This window comes from Eschrichtius robustus, chromosome 19, assembly GCF_028021215.1.
Source record: "Eschrichtius robustus isolate mEscRob2 chromosome 19, mEscRob2.pri, whole genome shotgun sequence".
NCBI classification, from domain to species: Eukaryota; Metazoa; Chordata; class Mammalia; order Artiodactyla; family Eschrichtiidae; genus Eschrichtius; species Eschrichtius robustus.
The window spans coordinates 22,746,384-22,772,938 of record NC_090842.1 but is presented as its reverse complement, the minus strand read 5'-3'; the positions used below and the strand labels follow the sequence as shown (position 1 = coordinate 22,772,938).

Here is a 26,555-nt window from a genome sequence, read left to right as displayed (position 1 = left end):
ATTTGCCATCTGCTGTAATCTTTAATTTTCAAACATATATGTTTTCTCATTTGGTCTTAAAAAGAAATACTGAATTATAAAGTGAGAACAGGTATTAATATATGTATCCTGAAATCCACAATGGTTAAAGGAATAGCCTAAAGACCAAAGTTAGTTGGTGAAAAAGTCAGAACAAAACCCCAGATCTCCTTTCACCAACCAGATGGTGACTTTCCTAAGGATCGTTGAATATAAGTATTGTTTTATCCCTTTTGATTTCTCCTTTATTCCTTTTTTGGTTGCTTGCCCTTGAAAACTGAAAAATTCAGCAGGTTAAAGGAAAGCTTTCAAACTGATATGCATCTCTAGTGCCAATGATGAGCTTAAAACTTGTTAGGTTTTTCATTAAATTTTTACATAAAACTATCCTAAAGCTTTTACACTAATAAAAAAGTGCTTATTAATTTTTGTTGACTCAGGATCATTATTATTTTCATCAGTGATTACCCTCAGCTATAATAAAGTGGTGCCTGAAGGCAGCATTCCCCAACATGGATTCTGAAGATGTATTATGAAGCCTTTCTGGAGGACTGCATGCAAAATTAGCCAACCTTTTTCCAATGTTTTCAGAGTATTTGGCTCATACCCACTAGCACAATTTTCATAGCATCATTGCTATTCAAGTTTTTCTACTGAAATTCTGTAGAGGCATTCATTAATTGTGTGATCTTTGGCCAAGTCAACCCATGTTCTTAACACTCAGTCTCCTGATCTGTGAAATGGGGAAAACAATATATTTTTTATTGAATCTGTTGAGGATTTAGAAGATAAATTATGCAAATTATCTGGCATAAGACCTAGCGTTTAGTAAATTCTTAGCACATTTAGGTATCCTTTACCTCTGTATCCTAAATTAACTCTTTTAATGCTGTTTTTAAAAAAATGAGTAAGTAAATCAATTTTGTTTATTGGTCATTAAAATTGCTGGATAAGTAAATTCTGAACAATTACTGACTGCATTATTCTAATCAATGCATTCTTGTATATATCAGCATAGCAGTAAATAATATAACAAGATTTATTCATTTTTTCCTGACCCTTTGTCCCATTACTCTAGATACCTTAAATATACCTCACCTCTCCTCTCCACCACTTTACCAAATACTTCTGTCTCCAGAGCTGATCTCACCTATGCTTCCCTAAGGAGTCATGGAGATGTTCCTTCTCAGACGTACAGAGATAAGACTACAGATCAGTCTTAGCAGACATTCTCGTCTCTTACATCTATAACTGCCCTGCTATCCATGAACGTAATGTTGTGACTAAATTATTTTTGACCTTTGGAAAATTATTTCCCAGCAGACTTTTTGGTAGCTCACATAAAAAAAGAAAAAACACCTGACAAACCCTCCCTACTGGTTGCTTAGACAGAACTGTATCCTGAGTAAATACAGTTAAGGCGTAAACTGAAAATATCCTTTTAAAGTCTCCCCCTTTATTCACAGGTGATGCTCAATATTCATAAGGCAATGTGCTCATGGAACTTGTAGTGACCAATTGACTCAGTTTATCTGGGACTGGGGGCACTGCTGGGACATGTGAATTTCAGTCCCTAAAAGTAGGAGAGTCTGGGGCAAACCAGAACAGGTTGGTCACTGTATTTGGAAATGGCCATAATGTAGATCTTTTCAGTGCATCCTACTTATTTATCATCATTTGATTAATTGTATATTTATTATCTAGGTCTTGTACTCCATCACACCTTCCCCAGGATGTAACCTCACTGAGAACAGAGACTGTGTTTTAGTCACTCATGACAGCCATGTTAGTCACTGGGTAGGTTCTCAAAAAATGTTTATTGAAGGAAGGAAAGAACGGAGGGAAAGAAGAATGAAGGGAGAATAGCAAAAAGAAAGAAGAAATGGAGGGTTGTTTATGCCTGCCTGTTTATCTGTCTCATTTTGGGCACAATTAATGGAAATTTATATATACAGTCATCAAGGCGAAAACCCTAGAACCCTAAGATTTTTTTCGAGACTGTAGACACTGAGTGACTCCCTGAAGTCTAGAGCATTGGCATGCAACAGCTTCCTATAAAACCATTGACACCATGACTGCAAGTACTGAAAGATGTTAAAAATTTCAAAAAGTCATACTTCATTGTTTGAAAATGTCATAGGCGATAAAAATGAGATTTATCTGCATCTGCTGTCTTATAAGCCTAAGATTCAGACTGATATATAATCATTGCTAATGCTTTCTGTTCAACCACACACTGCTTAACTCTGTCATGTTATTTTCTCCTGACTGAAATATTCAATCCTGTATTACATTTGCTTCAGCTTGTTTTCCCTGGATCTGTGACAGGGCTTTAGATTATCCAGGCTAATTCTAAAAGGAAGTGACTGTGAGCTCCAATTACAGATGAGACAATGGTTCAAATTCAGTGGCATGGCATCTGTGGCCCTTCAGTATTGGTAGCTGAACTACTTCTCAATCTGGTTTCTTTACTCCAAGGCAGATGGGTAAAGCTTCAACCACATAGAACTGCTCTCTTTTCATGAGTGGTCTACCCCACCTTGCTTTGGCAAAGGGACCTCTTTGTTCTCTTCAACCAAGGGAAAACTTTTCATAGTATGTCTTCTTTGAAGCCATCAGTCAAAAGTGGTCAGCCTTTGTCCAAAATCACTGCAGTTTTTAATATACTAAATTGAAATTATTATTTATTTCTGTCTTATTCACTGGACTATGAGTGCCATAAGGACAGAGACTTCCATATGCATCTTTAAATCCTGGCCATCTAGCACAAGTTTTGCTACGTGTACAATATGTATATATTTATTAAATAAACATCAACAAACAACGCTGCATGAGTGTCTATAAAACAAAAACATTATTAATTGTAAGGCATAAAAATACTAAAAATCTTACAATATTATTTTTTACTCTTGTTTGTCATTTTACCTAATTTTTTATCATTATTATTATCAATTCTATAAATTTTTCAAAGTTAAACTGCTATTATTAAAAGAGCCAAATAAATGTGCCTAATCACAAATTTTTCTTTCAAATTAGATTTTTAAGATACAGACCCGGATAAATAGAAACTTGCACCACAGCTATAGCACTTTATCTTTGGGAAACTCACTGCATAAAGTAGGATTTTCAATGTGTTTTTCTTGAGCTTTTCCTGTGAAACAAGCTACCATATGGGCTAGTCATAGTAAAGGTTTTGCAATCTCCTTTCGAAGTTGACTCTTTTCAAATTTACCGCAGTACCATAAAAATTTCAGACATCAGACTCAGTTTGGTGCAGTTTTAGACAGGCAAGGGTTTACACAAAGATGCTGGGCTATAAGTCTACAAAAGTGATATGAACGTAAGTAAACCCTGTTTTTACACAAGTATTCTAAACTCCCTATATCCCCTAAGATTCAAAAGTGGCTGTTTAACATAGTAATAGTGTGGCTTTGGACAAACCAGTGAAACTATGTAAGCCATAGTTTGCTCTTCTGTAAACCACTACAAATGATACCTCCAGTGCAAGGTTTCCAGAAGATAAACAAAATATAACATAAAATTCTTTTTTGCCGAGCATATGTGCTCAAACAATGATAGTTTACTTCTTTCCTCCATTTGTTCCTGGAATTTTACACCACTGCCTTTCCTATAAATGATGTTCCTCATATTTTCCATGCTTGGAATTTGGTGTCTCTTATATGTTATTTAGAAAGGCAACCTCTGTCCAATTTCCTTGTTATTTTGCCTGAGATAATTCCCTGCTCTCTGGTTTTGGCCTCTGTCTTCCTAGTCTTATTATCAAGCAAACTATATACAAGATAATATAAGAACTTTTTTGCTTATATGCTATTTCCTTCCTTTTCTATGCTAGACAATTTAATCTTTATTATTTAAGAGTAAAGCTACTATAGGAGAGCAATATGCACTGTTTTTTCAAACAGTTAACTTACATTCTTATCTAGGTTGTATGCCCCTGGAATGGCAAAATCATTCTGTCAACCCATAGGGTTTGGCCCTGTGCTGGCCGTACAGTAAGTTTTTGACCCTTTATTTTTTAATATTGACTACTGTGGCAGTTCTCAATAAGTAAGAAAATGAGTATGAAGGTGCACACACACACATTTTTTCTGTGTTGGCATCTTAAATATGACCTGAGAAATGGGAAATAGGGAAATGTCAGTCTCTTAAACACAGCCATAAATAGTTGTTAAAATCTGCTGTATCAGGAGGAGCTTCAAGATGGCGGAAGAGTAAGACGCTGAGATCACCTTCCTCCCCACAAATACATCAGAATACATCTACATGTGGAACAACTCTTACAGAACACCTACTGAACGCTGGCAGAAGACCTCAGACTTCCCAAAATGCAAGATAATCCCCAACTACCTGGGTAGGGCAAAAGAAAAAAGAAAAAACAGAGACAAAAGAATAGGGACAGGACCTGCACCTCTGAGAGGGAGTTCTGAAGGAGGAAAACTTTCCACACGCTAGGAAGCCCCTTCACTGGTGGAAACAGGGGGGTGGGTCAGGGGGAAGTTTCGGAGTCACAGAGGAGAGCGCAGCAACAGGGGTGCAGAGGGCAAAGCGGAGAGATTCCCGCACAGAGGATCGGTGCCGACCAGCACTCACCAGCCCGAGAGGCTTGTCTGCTCACCCTCTGGGGCGGGCGGGGGCTGGGAGCTGAGACTCCGGCTTCAGTCGGATCCCAGGGAGAGAACTGGGGTTGGCTGTGTGAACACAGCCTGAAGGGGGCTAGTGCGCCAAAGCTAGCCGGGAGGGAGTCCGGGAAAAAGTCTGGAGCTGCTTAAGAGACAAGAGACTTTTTCTTGCCTCTTTGTTTCCTGGTGCGCGAGGAGAGGGGATTAAGAGCGACGCTTAAAGGAGCTCCAGAGATGGGCACGAGCCGCGGCTATCAGCGCGGACCCCAGAGACGGGCATGAGATGCTAAGGCTGCTGCTACCGCCACCAAGAAGCCTGTGTGCAAGCACAGATCGCTCTCCACACCTCCCCTCCCGGGATCCTGTGCAGCCCGCCACTGCCAGGGTCCCGTGATCCAGGGACAACTTCCCCAGGAGAACGCATGGCGCGCCTCAGGCTGGTGCAACATCCCGCCGGCCTCTGCTGCTTTCGACAAAATTCTACAGCCATTTATGATAAAAAGCCTCCAGAAAGTAGGCATAGAGGGAACTTTCCTCAACATAATAAAGGCCATAGATGAGAAACCCACAGCCAACATCGTCCTCAATGGTGAAAAACTGAAACCATTTCCACTAAGATCAGGAACAAGACAAGGTTGCCCACTCTCACCACTATTATTCAACATAGTTTTGGAAGTTTTAGCCACAGCAATCAGAGAAGAAAAAGAAAGAAAAGGAATCCAAATTGGAAAAGAACAAGTAAAGCTGTCACTGTTTGCAGATGACATGATACTATACATAGAGAATCCTAAAGATGCTACCAGAAAACTACTAGAGCTAATCAATGAATGTGGTAAAGTAGCAGGGTAAAAAATTAATGCACAGAAATCTCTTGCATTCCTATACACTAATGATGAAAAATCTGAAAGTGAAATTAAGAAAACACTCCCATTTACCATTGCCAGAAAAATAATAAATTATGTAGGAATAAACCTACCTAACGAGACAAAAGACCTGTATACAGAAAATTTTAAGACACTGATGAAAGAAATTAAAGATGATACAAACAGATGGAGAGGTATACCATGTTCCTGGATTGGAAGAAGCAACATTGTGAAAATGACTCTACTACCCAAAGCAATGTACAGATTCAAAGCAATCCCTATCAAACTACCACTGGCATTTTTCACAGAACTAGAACAAAAAATTTCACAATTTGTATGGAAACACAAAAGACCCCGAATAGCCAAAGCAATGTTGAGAAAGAAAACGGAGCTAGAGGAATCAGGCTCCCTGACTTCACTCTATACTACAAAGCTACAGTAATCAAGACAGTATGGTACTGACACCAAAACAGAAATTTAGATCAATGGAACAGGATAGAAAGCCCAGAGATAAACCCACGCACATATGGTCACCTTATCTTTGATAAAGGAGGCAAGAATATACAATGGTGAAAAGACAGCCTGTTCAATAAGTGGTGCTGGGAAAACTGGACAGCTACAGGTAAAAGAATGAAATTAGAACACTCCCTAACACCATACACAAAAATAAACTCAAAATGGATTAAAGACCTAAATGTAAGGCCAGACACCATCAAACTCTTAGAGGAAAACATGGGCAGAACACTCTATGACATAAATCACAGCAAGATCCTTTTTGACCCACCTCTTAGAGAAATGGAAATAAAAACAAAAATAAACAAATGGGACCTAATGAAACGTAAAAGCTTTTGCACAGCAAAGGAAACCATAAACAAGACAAAAAGACAACCCTCAGAATGGGAGAAAATATTTGCAAATGAAGCAACTGACAAAGGATTAATCTCCAAAACATACAAGCAACTCATGCAGCTCAATATCAAAAAAACAAACAACCGAATCCAAAAATGGGCAGAAGACCTAAACAGACATTTCTCCAAAGAAGATATACAGATTGCCAACAGACACATGAAAGAATGCTCAACATCATTAATCATTAGAGAAATGCAAATCAAAACTACAATGAGATATCATCTCACACCCGTCAGAATGGCCATCATCAAAAAATCTACAAACAATAAACACTGGAGAGGGTGTGGAGAAAAGGGAACCCTCTTGCACTGTTGGTGGGAATGTAAATTGATACAGCCACTATGGAGAACAGTATGCAGGCTCCTTAAAAAACCAAAAATAGAACTACCATATGACCCAGCAATCCCACTACTGGGCATATACCCTGAGAAAACCATAATTCAAAAAGAGTCAGGTACCAAAATGTTTATTGCAGCTCTATTTATAATAGCCAGGACATGGAAGCAACTTAAGTGTCCATCGACAGATGAATGGATAAAGAAGATGTAGCACATATATACAATGGAATATTACTTAGCCATAAAAAAGGAACAAAACTGAGTTATTTGTAGTGTGGTGAATGGACCTAGAGACTGTCATACAGAGTGAAGTAAGTCAGAAAGAGAAAAACAAATACCATATGCTAACACATATATATGGAATCTAAAAAAAAAGAAAAAAGAAAAAAAAAGAAAATGGTCAGAATAACCTAGGGGCAAGACGGGAATAAAGATGTAGACCTACTAGAGAATGGACTTGAGGATACGGGGAGGGGAAAGGGTAAGCTGGGACAAAGTGAGAGAGTGGCATGGACATATATACACTACCAAATGTAAAATAGATAACTAGTGGGAAGCAGCCACAGAGCACAGGGAGATCAGCTCGGTGCTTTGTGACCACCTAGAGGGGTGGGATAGGGAGGGTGGGAGGGAGGGAGATGCAAGAGAGAAGAGATATGGGGACATATGTATATGCATAACTGATTCACTTTGTTATAGAGCAGAAACTGACACACCACTGTAAAGCAATTATACTCTAATAAAGGTGTTAAGAAAAAAATCTGCTGTATCATCAGCAATTCATCATGTTCTAGAGTTACGAGGGTCCTCACAAATGACAGAAATTGAAACACAGAATAGAAAACAGAATTGGATAAGGACACACAATCTCCTACCACCTTATTCAAAAAGACACTTGGTATCTCCTTTTGGCCGTTAAGCTTTATCCTCCCATGACTGTTCTCTTTTACTGAAAATGGCAAACTCATGTTCTATTATCCCATACAAATTTTGAAGGGCCTTCACATGATTTGACAGTTTTGATCTTTATAACAGCATACAGTGTTGCTATTTTTTATCCTCACTAATAATAATGACAGCACTATATCAGACCAAATGTTTTGTCTTAAGTCAGATAGTATAGGGCAAAGCCACAATTTCATTACTCAATATTTATTGAGCATCTACCATGAACCAGGTATTATTTTAGACATTGGGGATATACTGGTAAACAAGACAGGAAAAAAATCCCTGCCCTTATGGGGCTTAGATTCTAGTGTAGGTGAAACATAATGAAAAAGTAAATTTAAAATTTCACATATTTGGAGGAAATCAATACAGTAGTGAGGTCGAGAATATGAAGGAAGATTTACTTTAAGCCTTTTAGTCAGGGAAAGCTGTCTGAGGACAGATAACTGAGATGATAAATAAAATTTGAGAAGGAGTCAGGCTTACAAAATTCTGGGGGAAGTGAATTCCAAAGACAGGGAGGAGTAGGTGCAAATGTGGTCAGCAGTATTAAACCTTCAGTCTCCAGATTCTCAATCCAGTGCTCTGTCCAAAATCACTGTTGACTCCTTTCTCCACCTCTGTTTAGAGAAGGTGCTTGTAGATAAACTTCTGTTTATGTGAACCCCATATTTATTGGTACTTCAGATGTGCCTCCAGAATGACTCATTCCATTTATAACGTGCCACCATCTGGTACTCCATATATCCATGATAGTGGAGTTGGAAGAGGAGCGCTTTTTCATTTATCTTCCAACATTGCTGCATGCCCATTGTGTTAACATACGGCCCAATTAGCTAGAACAGGGCACTAATGAGGCCAGTTGTAAATTCACTTTTTATACGGGCCACTTAGTTTTTTATTTTGTTCTGGCTGAAGGTTCGCTCTCCAACTGATTACAGTCTCATTAGTCCCCTCTAGGTTAGCCACTCTGCCAGCGTTTTTGGTGGACCTCTCCCTCTCCCCTCACCCCTATTCCTATTACAGGACCCTCCACAGAGTAGTTGTTCAATTAATGTCAGTTTGTTTCATCTTTTAAAAATTATGTACAGGAAGGACTTGAAGAAAGTTGATTTGTTGTACATCATATATTACAATCTGTATGAACTGTTTCTTTAAAAAAAAACTTTCTGAGGGATTGTAGTACTGAAATCCTTAGCACTATATAGTGTACCTATCTTCTCTCTCCTTTACAAAGCATATGCTCCAACCCAACGTTTTGGACCCATGGCTTATTGCATTTATATCCTTTTATGCCTAGATCCACCTGTGCTTCAAGGAAAATGTGAATGCTACTTCTTTTGTGAAGCTCTTCATGATTCCGCCTCCTTTCTTAAAACTCCCATAAGATGTTGTTATCTGTCCACATTTCTTTCATAGAATTTGTCACTTCCTGCTTTGTGTCATTTCTGTGTATCTCTTAACCTCTTCACAGTCCTTAGCTTCTTGAGTGAGGGTTCAATCTCTAAAATCCACTTAAAACCACCAAATAACCTACTTCTCAGGGGAAGAGCATTAACCTTAAAGGCATTCAGAACTGGGTTCAATTTTTTTCTTCACCTCTTCTATTTAAAAAAAAAAAGCATTTTCCTTAGACTCTGTTAGATTCAGTTTTTTATCATCTGAGAAATAAGTGTGTAATAATATCTACCTGTGTACTTATTGTAATGACTAAATAAGGTGATGCATGCAAAGTCAGTGTTGTGTAAGATTCTAATTCTGCCACTTAGCTCTGCAATTTAGGAAAATTATTTAACCTGCCTTAACTTCAATATCTTTATCTGTAAAATATAAAAAGTGATGACCCCGATCTTTTAAACTTATTTTGGAAATTAAACGAGTATGAAGTACCTGACATAATTCTCAGCACATATTAACAATTCAATAAAAGCTAATTGTTTGTTTTTGCTGCTGTTGTTCCTATATGACAATCACAGTGCCCGATACATAGTAGAAACTCTATAAGTAATATTTATTGAGTATTGTAGTTAATACTCAAATTACTGGGTATTGATTATGTGCTTAGACTATGTGCTAGGCCCTCTGCTTAACATGAGACACAAAAGTGAACACTAAAGATGTTGAAGTTTATAGATTAGCCAATAAAACATACATTAAAAATATCATTTAATCCTGCATATAAAATATATTCAATGCATGGAGTTGCATAAACTTAAGATTTTACAGGTGAATGACATATACAGGGGAGAAGTCAGAATTCCCTGCACAAATTCTGGGCCTGATATTGCTGTGTTACTGCATGAACGCATCCTTTATTTTTTTTAAGAAACCTGAATTTTTCTATAGATAATAAACCATCAAATTTGGAAACCCAGTCATTTTCTAGATTTGGCTCAAAAGGCAACAAATTTGAAGAATGCAAAACACATTTATTGGGCAAAACTCTCTCCAAGAACCAAAACAAAATGGAAAAGGGAGCATTCCTGGCAGTTTTCCCCCATTTTTTATTGCTTATACAAACTGCTTTTGCAGGATGTACTTTGGACAACTGAATTACGAGCCTTAACTTTAGCACTGTTCATCAATTTATCTTCTGTGACTCAACAGGATCTGACTGGAAGCCAAGGTCATAATTCAGTTGTTCTCAACACATAATATCAAGGGGAAGGAAAGCATCGTGCAAATGAAAACTGGAAAGTACAATTCTGTAAAAGGATTTTTCTCTCCTTCTTACCTTTACAAAGAAGATTTTTAAGCCTTTCTAGTCAGAAGTATTGTGGCACTGGAGGGAGATGAATTTAAGAAAGAAAACAGAAGGAATTCTTGCCTTCTACTACATGAGTCATGTTTTAAATCACTCCTCAAATTATTATTCTCCTTCCTTTACAGGTTGACATAGTGATTTTACTCCCCAAAGTAGAAATAATTAATCAGCACTGTACTGATAATACCTGGTTAATGTTTTAACCTTCCCAGCAATCTATTTTTATACAATTCATACAATGCAAGTTGACTTTCTTCTGTAATTATCACTTAGAAGGAAGCTCTAGTGTGTGTATGTTTCACATGTGTTAAAAAAAACTAAGAAACATTTTAAACAGTGTTATCACATGTCAATCTGATGAAACCAGAAAGAGTATGTATTCTTAATACACCATTAATTAATGTGTGCATTTGCTTATAAAATGAAGAATGTATATTGTTAACAGATTGTGTTTCTTCAATAATGCTATTACTTATATAGGCATTGTGATTAATGAATATCAGAGAGAGAAATAACAGAAAGAAAAAAAGGAAAGGTAGAAAAAAAGGCACCCATAGTTTTTACCATAGTGCCATAGTACCAAACAAATACTTATAGCATCTTGTATTTTACTTGTCCTTTTTTTTCATTTCTTTTCTTTCTTATTTTGTCTTTGACCAATGTTCTATAATTCTTGTGTTCTACTTTGTACACAATTTTTGTATCCTGCTATTTAAATTTAATATTATAAGATAAGCTTTTTCTCATGGTATTACAATTCCTGAAAACATAATTTTCATGGATCTCCAATATCTTGTAGAATGTATGCAAATGTGGAATGTGGTAGGATAGATAGAAGTTCTCTGTCTCCAGCCCTTGGAATCCCTCCATTTTCACTCTTGGTTGGGAAGATAACATCTAAGCACAGTAATTGGTTGAACTTATGCTGTGTATGGAGTGAAGTAGAGTGTCTTAGAGACTCCATGGTGAAGGCTCCACTATCTCCAACCAAAGTAGCAGTGGCATGAAATGGAGCTTACCAGCTCATGTACAAAGTAGGACAATAAAGCTAGGCCCTAAAGGGAGAAAGGGAGGAAAGCCAGAGGAAGAGGAAGAAAAGGAACCTAGGCATTTCTGGGTGTCCAGAGGAAGAAGACATATGAAGGGGCAGCTGACTAGGAAGAGTAAAGGGAAATATACCATCCAATGGCCTCTGGTATATTTATAACTATAACAATGTAAATTTAGATTCTCTGAAGATTAACTGAATTCAAATGCCTTCCCAGCAGTTGCAAAATATAAGAGCAGACATGACAACTTTTATTTAAACAACAGGCTTTGAATGAACATTGCTTGTTTACAAACTCTATAGTCTATAGGTTTAAAGTGTTCTCCATGTCTGGGGTAGGATGGGGCAGGGGAGAGAAGAAAAAAATCTCACCCCAAATAGTTGTAGACTGCCCCTTTTTTATCTGAGCTCAATTCATATTTTGCTTTGCTGTAGGTTATTTATTTCATTGTTTGCATATCTACCTCCCCTACAAACCTGATAGTACAAAACTTTGTGCTTACACACACACACACACACACATTTTCCTTCTTTCTGATGAATGACACATTGATTTGATTATATCATTAAAACTTTTGTCCACACATTAATGAAACAATGGAACAAATACTGCCCAGAGAAATGGTTTGAATGTAAAACAAAGAAACAAAAGATAGCCACTTTTCAAAAATATGGTTTGTGCCTTGATTTAAATCCCTGATGTACAGAAAATGTCAATTGAAACACCCAGTGCCCAGGAAATGCAGGGAAATGAGTAACTACTCATCATTTGGCCAAAAGCTTTCTCAGCAATCAATGCATGAACGATTAAAAGGTTGGGAGGTGGGGATGGAGGTTGTTCTTTGGAGGGAAGAGCTGATCCAAGGGGAGAGTCCCTTGGAAATTCATTAGAGCCTGGTTGGAAGTCAAAAATAAAGAACCTAAAATGATCCTGTGCTCCCCGACCCACACCACACAAATGATGATGGAATGCATTTGTGAACCTTTCCTGATGCCTCCATCCTGAATTAATCACTCTTCCTACCCTGAACACATGGCAATTTGCTTCAAACCCTATTTGGAATGCGTATTGCACTGGCTTCTTTTAAACTTAGTTGTATGCTTGCCTATCTTTCCTACCGAACTGTAAGATTTTCCAGGCTAGAATCCTTATCTGCAAGCCTACCCCTGGTTTTCAGTCTGAAGTGCTGTGTATTTAATTGATATGAATTATTTAAAATTAAAATGTGATTTCTTCAAACATAATAGATTATTCAGATTTGATAAAATGTATGGAATGTTCAAGCTTTTTTAATATTATTGCTGATAGGACCAGCTTTTTTGTGAAAAGGGAAAGCATATGTATCTATTTGTGAGTAAGGAAGTGACTGAGAGAAACAGGCAGACCAAGAGACAGAGAAACAGAACAGGCTCTGTATGTCTTCAAGATTTCTGTTTTAAGGTTAGCCTTTAATTTGATATTAAAATAGTTATATTGTATAATTTCTCAGATCTATTAACTCATTTGAGTTAAAACATGGTTTATATTAATCAGTATATAAGTGATTCAGGAAAACAAAGGTAAGAATAAAGAATATGATATAGAGTATAAATAATAAACTGTTCAAAACAGAAAGGACTAAGGCATTATTCCAAAACCAACCCACCACATACAATTTCAGATTTAATTTTTTTTTTTTAAGATTGAGTTCTATTTGGTTCATTTGGGGAAAAGCAAAAATATTTCCACTTCCAAAAATACACTGAAAACCACTGACAGTTTCCTTCCTTCTCTAACAATTAGTGTATCAATGACAAAGTTATTATCATTTGGGCACATTAATTTGAGTAACTATCAGTAATCTATGGAGCATGATAGTGTTACTATGATTCCTTTCAACAAAATGAAATATGACACTAATAAGAATAATGTTGTAACTAACATTTGCATCATATGATAGCTTACAAAGCATTTTCACATGTTGAACTCAGTAATAATACCTAACATGTTTTGAGTACTCACTGTCTGCCAGGCATAAAGCTAATTTTTGGTAGATTACTGCCTTTAATTTTACATCAACACCATAAGGTTGGCATTCCTATCATCATTCCAATTTAACTGATGGGAAAGATGTATCTCAAGTCATCTCAAAGATGACTTGCCAAAGGTTACACAGTGGTTGATGTAGGTTTGGTTTTTATTTTAATTTTTTAATTGAAATACACAAGTTGATATATAATATTATATAAGTTACATGTGTACAATATAGTGAGTTACAATTTTTAGAGGTTATACTCCATTTATAGATATTATACAATATTTTCTATATTCCCTGTGTTGTGCAGTATACCCTTGTAGCTTATTATATACCTAATAGTTTATATCTTTCTACCCTACCCCTATATTGCCCCTCCCCTTCCCTCTCCCCACTGGTAACCACTACTTTGTTCTCTATATTGGTGAGTTTCCTTGTTCCATTATATTCACTACTTTGTTGTATTTTTTTAAGATTCCACATATAAGTGATATCATACAGTATTTGTCTTTCTCTGACTTGTTTCACTTAGCATAATGCCCTGCAAGTCCATTCATGTTGCTGCTAATGGCAAAATTTCTATCTTTCTAAAGTTGAGTGGTATTCCATGTGATATATATATATATCTATCTATCTCAATCACATCTTCTTTATCTATTCATCTGTTGATGGACTCTTAGGTTGCTTCCATATCTTGGCAACTGTAAATAATGTTGTTATGAACATCGGGGTGCATGGAACTTTTCAAATTAGTGTTCTTGGTTTTTTCAGATATATACCAAGGAGTGGAATTGCTGTTCTTTTCATATATATATATCAAAGAGTTCTATTTTTAGTTCTTTGCGAACCCTCCATACTGTTTTTAACAGTGGCTGCACCAATTTACATTCTAATCAACAGTGTATGAGGATTCCCTTTTCTCCACATTCTCGCCAACATTTGTTATTTGTGTTCTTTTTGATGCTAGCCATCATGACAGGTGTGAGGTGATATCTCATTGTGGTTCTGATTTGCATTTCCCTGATGATTAGCAATGTTGAGCATCTCTTCATATGCCTGTTATCCATTTGCATTTCCTTTTTGGAAAAATGTCTATTCAGTTCTGCCCATTTTTTAATTGGGTTGTTTGGTTTTTTTTGATGTTGAGTTGTGTGATCTGTTTATATATGTTGGATATTAACCCCTGATCAGTCATATCATTTGCAAATATTTTCTCCAATTTAGTAGGTTGTCTTTTCATTTTGTCAATGGTTTCCTTTGCTGTGCAAAAGCTTTTAAGTTTAATTAGGTCCCATTTGTTTATTTTTGCTTTTATTTCCTTTGTTTTAGGAGATGGATCCAAAAAAATATTGCTATGATTTATGTCAAAGAGTGTTCCACCTATGTTTCCCTCTAGGATTTTTATGGCATCTGGTCTTACATTTATATCTTTAATCCATTTTCAGTTTATTTTTGTATATGGTGTTAGAGAATGTTCTAATTTCAGTCTTTTACATGTAGCCATCCCGTTTTCCCAGCATCATTTATTGAAGAGACTGTCTTTTCTCTATTGTATATTCTTGCCTCATTTGTCCATAGATTAATTGACCATAAGTGTGTGGGTATATTTCTGGGCTCTCTATTCTGTTCCACTGAATTATGTGGCTGTTTTTGTGCCAGTACCAAACTGTTTCAATTACTGTAGCTTTGTAGTATAGTCTGAAGCCAGGGACTGTGATTCCTCCATCTCTGTTCTTCTTTCTCAAGATTGTCTTGGCTATTCAGGGTCTTTTGTTTTTCCATACAAATTTTAAACAAAGGTAGTTTATTTCTACTTTTAAATGCTATGGTATATGGCCTCCTTTAAAATAATATTGCCATTAAAGTTTGGCCAGGAAATAAATATTTAATCCATGTCTATTACCTTTTGAATTTTAAGCCATGTTTTTTTAAAATAGTATTTTATGTTTATAAAACAATGCAAAATAAGTAACATTATCCTTATTGTGTAGATGATAAAACTAAGGCAATGCTAGGGTGACTCAGTTAAAACTGGCATAGTTGGCACTCAAATTCCTGTTGTTTGACACTGAACCCTAGAATCTTTCCACTGTGGCTTACTGAAGAGCACAAATGGGTTTCAAATGTGCCAAAAGAAGAATGAAGGTTTTAGATATAGAAGACTCTTCAAAATGGGAAAATATTAGGGAATTTACATCTGGAAAACATAGGTTCTTATGGGGATACCTCAATCCAAGGAGAAAAAGACTTGACTTCATCATCTCTGTAGTCAAGTTTTAGCAACTACACACCATATAGGTTAGAAAGGAAAAGGTTTTGTTGTTGTTGTTGTTGTTTTTAAAGTTGTTAAAAGCACAGTCATATAGTGAATTAAATTCAATCCATTGAATGGCACAAATACAACTATCAAATACTAAGAGAGAAGAGTTTGTTGGTGATGCACAGTCTCTCAGATTTGTTACCAGCTTTGACCTTGTACCTTTAAGATACACAGACTAATCTTTATACAATGAATTAGGACTATTTTAGAGTTAAAGAAGATCCCTCTCCATGTAAGACAGTCACCAAAATTCACCAGTCTCCTTCCATTTTGTTTCAACTGTTTCATATTTTACCCTCACTTTAATGGCTTCAACCCTGTTCTTTTTGATGTGAAATAGCTTCCTAAATTTTGATTTTAGGTGGCTTCTAAGAACTTTGGTGACACACTCTCTTTGGGTCTTGCATTCCCGGCTTCTTTGGTTAGAGCAGTAGACCTAAGTGGAATTGACCAAATACTTCAGGCTCTTAGCAGTCTAGGCAAATGTTGGATTGAGTTTTCCCATTCTCTTTGAAACTGGGTGTGGGAATGTGACTTGTTTTTTTCTAAGAAATGAGAGATGAAGTGATATGTCACTTCTGGATGAAAACTTAAAGAGGGAGGCCACAATTCATCAGATTGCCTTTGTACCGCCGTGGTTAATGTAGAAGTACATTTAGATAAAATGTCTTTCAGCCTGGTTCCCTGAATTGTCACAATGAATAGGACCCTTATTTTAATCCCCACAACTAAAGCTAATAACTGAGATTTGGGGGTTCTTTGTTACTTGGGCATACCTAAACATATATTACTGTTACGGGGAGATTAACTGACCTTAATACTGGCATTTCAAACAAAACTTTCTGGTCTCTATCTGTTGCTGTCCATCCCAACCCTTAATGTGTATAGATTCTTAATTCATGGATATACATAAGCATTAATTGCCACAAATGCTAAAACCATCCAAGTTAAACACTTACTTTTTTCAACAATTATTTTTATGCCCAGAGTCATTTCTACTGTTTCAATAATTTTACCCTTTTCAAACACCCACTTGTTACCCTCTTACTTTTATGACAAAGGCGAGTGTGCATGAGGATATTATGCCTCATAAAACTGCATATTATAACAGTGTCTATGGAGAAATATATTTTCCTGAGATTGGAGGTACTTATCATTTGTGGAGTTCAAGCATAGCACCAAAATCAACCTTTTTAGATTCATTTAACATAAATGCAACTTTTCTCTTTCTAAAACCAAAGGCTGGAAACTACCTACACAAATCTTCATAATGTATCTTTGACATCAACTAGCACTTAAAAAACATTCTGATGTGTTAAGTATAAAGGAATCAGAGATATGCTGATTGAATTTTCCATTGAAGTTGAACATTTTAAAGAAAAAGACAAGAAAGAAAAAAAGTTGGGGGATGCATGTTGCTCTCTGCTTCACACAGAACATTTGAAAATCTGCCTGACCTCTTTTTTTTTTTTTTTTAATTTATTTTCTGACCTCTTATTTTTATTTATTTAAATTAACAGCAGCAGCACTCACTGCCATCTGGTCCACAGGCACAGTGAGCTAATTAAAAAAAAAAAGGAACTTCAAACTATCATTTAAACCTTTTAAAATAATTCAGCCAATACAAGGGTTGAGAAAGCATCACTTGGATTGGCATACCAGAGGAACTAGGTCCCAGGGGTCAGTAAATCTGGATTTAGCCAGAGCCGTGTGTCGAGAAAATTTTGATGGAGACTTCCCCAGGAGTAACTGTACATTCCCAAGGAAGAACTTAGAATGGAATGAAAACTGGGCTGCACCCAATGCTAAATGCAACTATTTGGAAGACTTTCCACTCTTTTATCTCCCCAGCTCAGATTATAAACTTTGTTAGCAGTTTCAGTTTCTGGTGTTTTTGTCTCTACATAGTACTCCAGTTTGAAATCTTATTCCACATTGGGAATACATCCCGTCAAAGCAACAGCATCCTATATTCATTTTGCATTCTATAGGTCATTGATTTTTTCATTTAGTTTGAAATGTCTTGAAGCCCTCATCAAAGGTGATGCTAAAAGAACAATTTTAATAAGTCATCTAGTGCTTCTCTCAGCCCACACATATTTTTTGGCAGCACAGGAATATTGCTTTCTGCCATCTGTGCAGAATAGAATTTGGATTTTTGCTCAGGGTCAGTTAGAATGTGCTTAAGACCCAATGTGTAGCTAGGCTTTGATTCTTGCTCTAAACTTTCGGTATGTGTTGTTTAGAATTTAAAGTGGTTTCACTAAAATCTTCTCTTTTTGTTCTGTAGCTGACATATTGTACTAATAAAGTTTAAAATAAATTCTTTTCAGTAGTAGTTGGTTGTTTTGTCTTTATGGTGATCTAATCTAACAGCATTTCATTCAGTTTGTTTTGAAGATACACTCTGGGAGAGGAATAATTTAAGAATCCATGACAGTCGTGGTATACACCAACGTATAAACACAAAATCTGACTGAGGAATGTCTATGCACCAAGCAAATTTCTCGGTAATATTTGTGCTTGATATTTTCATTCCCATTCTGACAGATGAAGAAACTGAGGCTCAATAATGATACACAACTAGTAAGAAGTAGAATTAGGCTGTTAACTTAGGTTTGTGTTGTGCCAAAGCTTATGTTCTACTTAAAGAAACACACTCCAATAATATTCACTTCTTTTCAGTAAAGATGGATAAATTCCTATTATTTGCTGAGGACTACACTAAGTTCCTTGGGAAGAAAGAAATTGGAGACAGGAGGTCTCATTCTTTCAGAATTTTTAAATATAAATGAACAAGGTAGCACACATAGGAAGTAACCTCTATATTACTGCCAGGATGTTCTTTCTCAAACACAAAGCTACTTACATACCATTTTGTTGAAAAATGTCTTTAGTGTCTTTCTGTCTACAGGATAAAGCCTAAATTATTTAACATGACATTAACTGAACCTCTGCCCATTTCTCCAACTTCATTTCCAATATGCTAATGTCCTTATAGCCTACATTCCAGCTACACCAAACTACTTGTGCTTTCTGGAATGTGAATTTTTGTCACTATCCTAAAATTTTGCTGTTCCAATTTTTCTATCTGGGATTTCTTTCCATCATTTTAAAGGCAAGTTTTTGTCAAGAATCATCTGAAACAGTACCTCTTTCATGGATTATGCTCTTTTTTATCACCTGTAAACCACATCCATGTTTCTTCAACACAGCTATGGCAGCTACAGCTTATGTTTACATACTTTCTTCCTGGGTAGATTGAATTTTACAGTCTCAGGGCCATGTTCAGGGTATGTGGTAGAATTACAGCCATTAAATATTCTTTTAATAAGCAAAAACTGAGAACAGGAGAGAGAGGGTGGGTGAAAGGACCATCCAAATCTCTTGTAGGAGAGCAATAGGAAGCCCCACAATAAATCTTATGAAAATTCAAAGCAAATAAATTCTATCATCATAAAGATTAGCTAGTTAATCTTTAACTAGGCTTCCATTAAAATAGTAGACACATATCAATAAAAATGACACAGGTCACTTTAGCTACCATGTACTCAGAGAGGGGGATTCCAACAGAAATTTTCTTTAAAATACAACAAACACACTTTAGTTATTGTGAATGAGAGAGAAAAGTACAGCTGTCCACACTGATATCTCAACTCTGGCCTATATGATGGTCTTACACAGACAGACACACACACACACGATGAGGGTCTCATACAGACAGACACACACATGCATGCACACGCCATGTGCACACACTCTCTTTTAAAATAGATTTTGGTGTTTATAAATACAAGATGACCAATATTATACATGTTACAACAAATTTTGATTGTATTTCTTTTATTTCTTTGGTGTTTCCTTTTCTCTCTCTTTTTATTTATTCAGTTAGTTATGGTAGTAACTATAACAGTCATTTAGTATCACTTCTGCTTCAGTAAATTACCTTGCTTTATCCCAGGAAAAAAAAAACAAACAAACATAAAAATACAACTAAAACTCAAAGAAGAATGTAATAAGCCCTAGAACAATATATGCATTGCACTGAGATAGGATTAGCTCCTTCAGAAAGTGGTAGGGTTTAGCACAAGAGGTATGAGAGTGGACCCCCAGGGATATTCTTAATGGGAGATTGCCACTAGGAAAAAAAAAAAAGAAAAACAGGAAAAATGAAAACAAGGTTAACCACAGAAAAAAGAAAAGAGAGGGTAGGGTAACCAGTAAGAAAGTAAACTATATTATTTTCCCAGTGCCACATCCTGGGCCAAAAATCTTGCTCATTCAGGGAATTGGCAGAGATGAATCATTTTTCTCATTTTCAGTTTTTGGTACATTCTTTCTGAGCAGCTCATTTGAAGAATGTAAACTCCAGGAACATGGATCTGTGTATCCCAGAGCTTTCGGAGTGATGAGAAGCCTGGCTGTTGGTTGAATGAAGAAGCAAGAATACCCTAGTGTCTGACACCAAGTCCTAGGTGTGTGCCCTTAACCTGCCTCTATCTCCAGCCTCAGCTCTTGCCACATCATAGTTAACCCACTGCAGCCTCACAGGTCTGCTTCTCACCAATGAGTCCTCCAAGCTACTGGCATTTGTTGTGGTCTGAAACCCTACGTCATCCTGCCCAATAGATACATAGTATGAGCCACAAAGCAAGTCTTATGTGTAATTACAAATTTTCTAGTAACCACACTAAAAAAGTAAATTAGACAGATGAAGTTAATTTTGATAGTAATTTTTTATTTAACCCAATATATCCAAAACATTAACATTTGAGAAGTAGTCTATATAAAAATGGAGGTATGAACAAGGTATTTTATTTTCTTTTTATTTTTATAATAACATGTAAAAGTTTTTGTGTATACTGGACTTACAGCACACCTGAATTTACACTAGCCGTTTTTCATGTCCTGCATTGGACAGTGCAGTTCAAACCCTTACTGTCTTCACTATCCTCCCTCCGCCTTTCCCTGAGAAGCTGTTCTAATCTGCTATTATGGCTTAGAGAAAAGCTCCCCTTTCTGGAGATGAGATTTTACCTCTATATTATATACCTTCTTATAAAATTCTTCATTATAGCAATTCTATGCTAATGAGTAATAACTCTTGGTGTTATCAGTTTAAAGTCTGTATTCCTCACTAGACTGAAGGCTCCAGGAACACTTCTTTCATATTAATCCTTATATCCCCTGTGCTTACATAATATCCAACAAGAGGAGACATTTAATTAATACCTATTGAATAATCATTATTTAGTGCCTCTGACCCTTTATTTCCTCATCTATATAACAGGGATAAAAACGCCTATCTTATAGAGTGATTATAAGAATTAAACAACTTCATACATTCATGCATGTTTGTGTGTGTGTGTGTGTGTGTGTGTGTGTGTCTGTCTGTCTGTCTGTACTTAGAACAATGGCTAATACATCATAAGTTCTATATAGGGTCTGGCTTTTGGTAACAGTCATAGCAGTACGACTAAATCTAATTTTGTGAGGATTAAGGCAGACAGTAGATTGAGGAGGGTGTCTGGCATATGAGAGTGCTACTTTTAAAAATTTTGTTATGCTCAGCCTATTATGTCATATAAATGTCATAGAATATGCTCTAGTAATTAAACCTCTTAGTATTAGTTTGTAGTCCCAACCTTGGATTGCAATACTCTTAAGAGGCCCAGGAAAATAAAGAGTATTCTTCATTTAACAGCAGCCTGCACATATAATTACTAGAAGAAATGCAGAATTAAGCTTTAATTAAGGCCCACATGAGACCGCTTGGTGAATGTGTCTAGGTGGTAATATTGCTTATCTGTAAACCATAACTTCTAGAGTTTAGTATGTTCCCTTCCATCAATGTTTTTTTTTCAAGTATCACAATGTTTATTGATAGATACAAATATATAAAATCAGGGCATGAACATGACTTGATAAATTAAGTAGACTTAATTTCAATACTATAATACAAGGGACCAATTCAAATTCTCACCATTAGTTTCACACCCACAAAGACCACTTCAAGGGCACTTAAAATCTCAAAACTTACCAGTTTTGTGCAAGTAAACCATGTTTCTTTTAAAAAGACTTGTGCACTTGCCCAGGCTCAAGGATATTAAAATCTAGCACATAAAACCCATTACTAGAGGTAGAAATACTGGCAATATACTATTACGGCAGCAACCATCAATTACAGTTAAGAATTTTTCTGTAACAACCAAATGGATAAGTAAATATTGCAACAACTCAAGTATTACTGAGCAGAGTGCATTTCTACAGTATTCAGTGTTGCTATTCAGTTTTCTAACTTAAAACAACCTATGATAACTGGCAGCAAAGAAGGTCCTTGCAGTAGACTGCCTCTGCTTGAGAACTTATGATGTAATTATTGCATGCTGCTAATATACTATCTAAACATTAAAGATACTCCTAAAATATTTGATGGTAGACTATGATTAAGACATTACACTGCAAAAAAACCTTATGCAGAAAGAAATCCTGACATGCTTCTGCTTTAAATATTGTGCAAACATTACAACAGAATGAATTTTCGCAGTGGTTAGGTCAAATGCAGTTACGTCATAGCAACGGTATGTTTTGTGCAATTTAAGGCTTTGGCTGATTCTTTTAGTCAGCTTCTTCCTCTGATTCTTCTTCTTCAGCAGTTTCTAGCCAGGTTAGTCACTGATTCACCTGGAACAAAGCCTTGCCTTTCCCTGGGAACTCTTGGGTTATATCTTCTTTCCAAGCCAAGAAACCTCTTCTTCAATAATTTCCGTGTCATAGAAGTGAACAAAAAAGCAGAGCAACATGCCTTTCGGGAAGTTGCTATTGTAGCAGTGCACCTGAAGAACACAGAGGGCACTGACTTGTAGATCAACGTGATCATGAAGGAATTTCTGCATTACTGGCTTGAAGGAAAGAAGCAATTGTTTTTCCTGCTCTAACTGTTCTTTGGAAGGAGAAGAGGAAGAATCTCTTTCATCACTGGGTGGGTTTACTTCACTAGAAATGTACTGTAAGAAGCTAGCCACCAAGATGTGCACAAATCCTTTACCTACATGAAGTTTGGGAGAGATGTTATCTTTAATCCACTTATATATGGTTTGAGGGGATGATCCAACTTTGCTTTACCAGTGCCTTCTCCAATTTGAGGAGTGGGAATAAGAAACCCAGTCCCTTTCCTCCCAAGATCTCCAACATGTGGTCCTTATTCCGATCAATTTCTGGGAGCATTTTCTGCATATTAACCTTGCTTTGTTGGAAAAGCTCTGTTAACCACTCTGGATCTTGTAATTTAGCTAACTGCTGAAGACAAAGTAAGAAGAGAGGAAAATGGGTGCCACTTTCCAGTGGTTGAGCTAGTTCTGAAATGCTCACCAGCTCCGAAATGATAGCTTGAGCTGCAAACTGTGCTAAATATGATTTCACCAAGGGGATGTCAATCTCCAGTTTGGGGCACTGGTCCAATATATTCAGGAAAGCCTGCATGAAGTTGTCACTTGTGGCCATCCCTTCCTGTTTGAGTAAACTGATCAAAGAACTTGCTTTTTCTTTATCTTCATCACTTCTATCTAGTGACAGGATGATTACTTTGCTTAATATCTCAGGGAGAAAGTGTTTAGGAGCCCTCATGTCTCTTACACCATTGACAGCTTCGTTTGCATTTCCACTATTCAGATACTTGGTTACAACAGTTTTGGTTAGTTTAAGCAGTTCTTCCTTTGATGGTGGTGGCTTTTTACTGGTCTTGGCAGGCTTTTCCTGAATAAGTGGTGGATTAGTTTTGAGACCAAGCTGAGGTGTCTGTCCCAGAGGTGGTGTTTGAGTGTGTGGTGGTTGTGCACTAGGAGGAATCATAGTTATCTGGGGCTGAAGCTTTGGCACTTGATTTTTATTCATTAGGAAAGACTGAGCAGGCCTCAGGCTAATCTCATCTGCATTAAGCTGTCCTTTCTTAGAAAACTGAGGTGGCATATCCTTCAACTGTTCTTGCAGCTGGGATAAAATTCCCTGACTCTGGTTATGGTAGAGCTGGCTTAGCCCCTGGCTTTTCATAAACTTGCCTCCCATCTCCCCAAACTGTGATTGTGTGGGAGGTACGATGTGTCCCCCATGGCCACTGAAGAGTTGATTTGAACGATGACGCCCCATAGTGGGTGAAAATCTATCCTGGATAACTCCTGGACCAGTACCAACTCCGCTACCTGGCATTTGTCCAAACATATCAGCAAGTCCTCCAAGTGGGTCCCTATCCATTGTCATCCTGGGTGGCATGAACGGTCCCTCCAGAAAGAAGTCACTTCTCATCCCTTGAGCCATAGGAACAGGAATAAATACTCCTAGATCTTTTACTGCATCTTGACGGATTTGACTGATCATCTTTGGTCCATTGTCAAGAAAAGGCTTGTGAGGAACCCAATGGTGTTCTCTCAGCTCTATGGTATGCTGCAGCAGGAAGCGAATCCTCACCAGCAATTCCTTACTTAACATCAAGGAGCACATTTGGGCAAAGTACTGATCCATTAAGGACTTGGCTCTTTCCTGGTCTAATCTAGGTCCCACTGTCCTCATTATCTGACAGAGGCACTCCAAACCCTCTCCCATATCTTTGAGTTGGAGTCTCTTCTTTTTTTCCAAAAGTGTTTTGGAAGGATAGATTCATAAATAAGATCAAGCTTTCTAAGTTCTCCAACGAATTTGATGCTCCCCAACATCTTGATCTTAGCAATGGCTCTCTGTTCCTCCTCCTCGGGGAGGAGGGGATTTTCACGCTTATCATAGATATAAACATTTCTGGTTCGGTTTTCAAATTCATCTTGTAATTTGGAAATTCAGAGGCGTCTGAATGTTGTGCTTTGCTTCTGTCCTGGTTGACCCTCTGCTGCTGGGCCATCCAAGTTTGGTTCATCTTCTGCCAATCGCAGACATAGCTGAACATACAGCGAGCTATACTTTGGCTCTTCTAGGGCTTTGTCCACAATCAGCAGTATGACCCCTTTAAGGATGAGTTTAGACTCTACACCCACAATGAGGAGCTCAAGGCATAGCTTGTCAGACTTCTCAGGAGTAAGCTTACTTAGTATGCCTCTTACTTTCCTGAAGATTGCATCATGTCGTTCTTTTTCATTTGCGTAGTTGTTTGCTACGGAGTTGTCATCTCATCTAGTGTTTCCTGCAGGAATCGATTTCTACGCGTTTTGCCCTGGGGATTTCCCCGGGAACTCGCTGTTGACAGCAGTCTTGAGATAGTGCTGAGGTGCACCCCTGCTTCCTCCTCCGCCAGAAGAAGCACTGAAAGGAGAAGCACCGCCTTCTGCAGTCTCACTTTTCACTTTGGCAGCTCGACAACGAAGAATCTTCAAAAGAATAATATTAATGGATGGGGTGGGGAGGGAAGGGGATGGGAGAAATGAAAAACCTTCACCGAGAACTCAGCATTTGCCACTGCAGCTGCCTCCTCAGGATCTGGTCATCGGGGACGGGGAAGGGACGGGGAGGGGAACGGAAAAGAAAAAAGGCGGAGGGAAGGGGGAGGAAGGAGTCGCCCCTTCCAGCAATGTTATGTGATTTATGAAGGCATTTGAGTTCCTGTAGTTTTACTTGTCTAATGAGAGGTAGGACTGGTGATTCTTTATTTCCTAAATTTGGGCCAGTCATGAAAATTTGTCCCCATAACTGCTTCTTCTTTAGCCCCCTCTGCAGAGACATACACTGTTAATCAGCTTATTGTACTTTCCTTTTCCTTTCATTGTCTTTACTCCTTCCATCTGAAGTGTAGTTGTGATAAAGTCAGTCGAGCCTCCTGCAGGCTAATGTGGACTGGGAAATAATGGGTTACACCTATAAGGTCTCTCTAGCTTGCAAATGATAAGAATCCGTAATGACTATCCAGTCCATCCTACATGAAAATAGTAATCTAATAGTATAAAATGGTTGTAAAGATAACCCAATGCCCCAGGCAAGGATTTAAAACGTGCCTTTTTTTTTTTTTTTAAGTATAGTTGATTTACAATGTTGTGTTAGTTTCTGGTGTATGGAAAAGTGATTCAGATATATATACACACACATACATATACATACATACACATTCATATATATATTCTTTTTCATATTCTTTTCCATTATGGCTTATTACAGGATATTAAATATGGTTCCCTGTGCTATACAGTAGGACCTTGTTTAAAAAGTCTTTTTTAAAAAGCAGATGTTAACCCTCAAGAGGGAGTCATCTACAACTCAGTATAAAGGACTTAGTTGCCACAATAACCCTTTGTTCTGGACAAAAGTCTGATATGTTCACTGATTTCTACAATCAAAAGATGACTACATGGTGAAATTAGGCTGATTTTCCTTACTGAGGCCCAATGGTCAGTAAGTGGTCAGAATGGCCAGTAGGGATATGGAGATCCTATGGGTCACAGGCAGGAGTGGAGGTACCACCAAATTGCAGCTCAGATTATCACCAAGAGAAAAGTTAATGGCTTTTAGTCAAGAAAGTCAAGATAAGTGGGCTTTCAAAGTAAGGGAAGCAAGAAATTGGAGACCTGTGGAGGACAAAAAAGAAAGGGGAGTAGCTGGAGAAGGGTTACTGTGCACATTTCATATTTAATACTCGATAATGCCTCTGCCTGTGGGTAAAAGCTAAATAAATTAGAAAATGTTAGTAGGATTTATCATGCATCATGCAAATAAAAAGGT

The 26,555-nt window shown here is 37.2% G+C and overlaps 1 pseudogene; it reads right to left on the bottom strand.

Moving 5' to 3' along the window:
• Positions 1–22,439: 22,439 nt before the first annotated feature.
• On the bottom strand, positions 22,440–25,027 carry LOC137752832 (eukaryotic translation initiation factor 4 gamma 2 pseudogene; annotated as a pseudogene).
• Between the last annotated feature and the right edge of the window lie 1,528 nt (positions 25,028–26,555).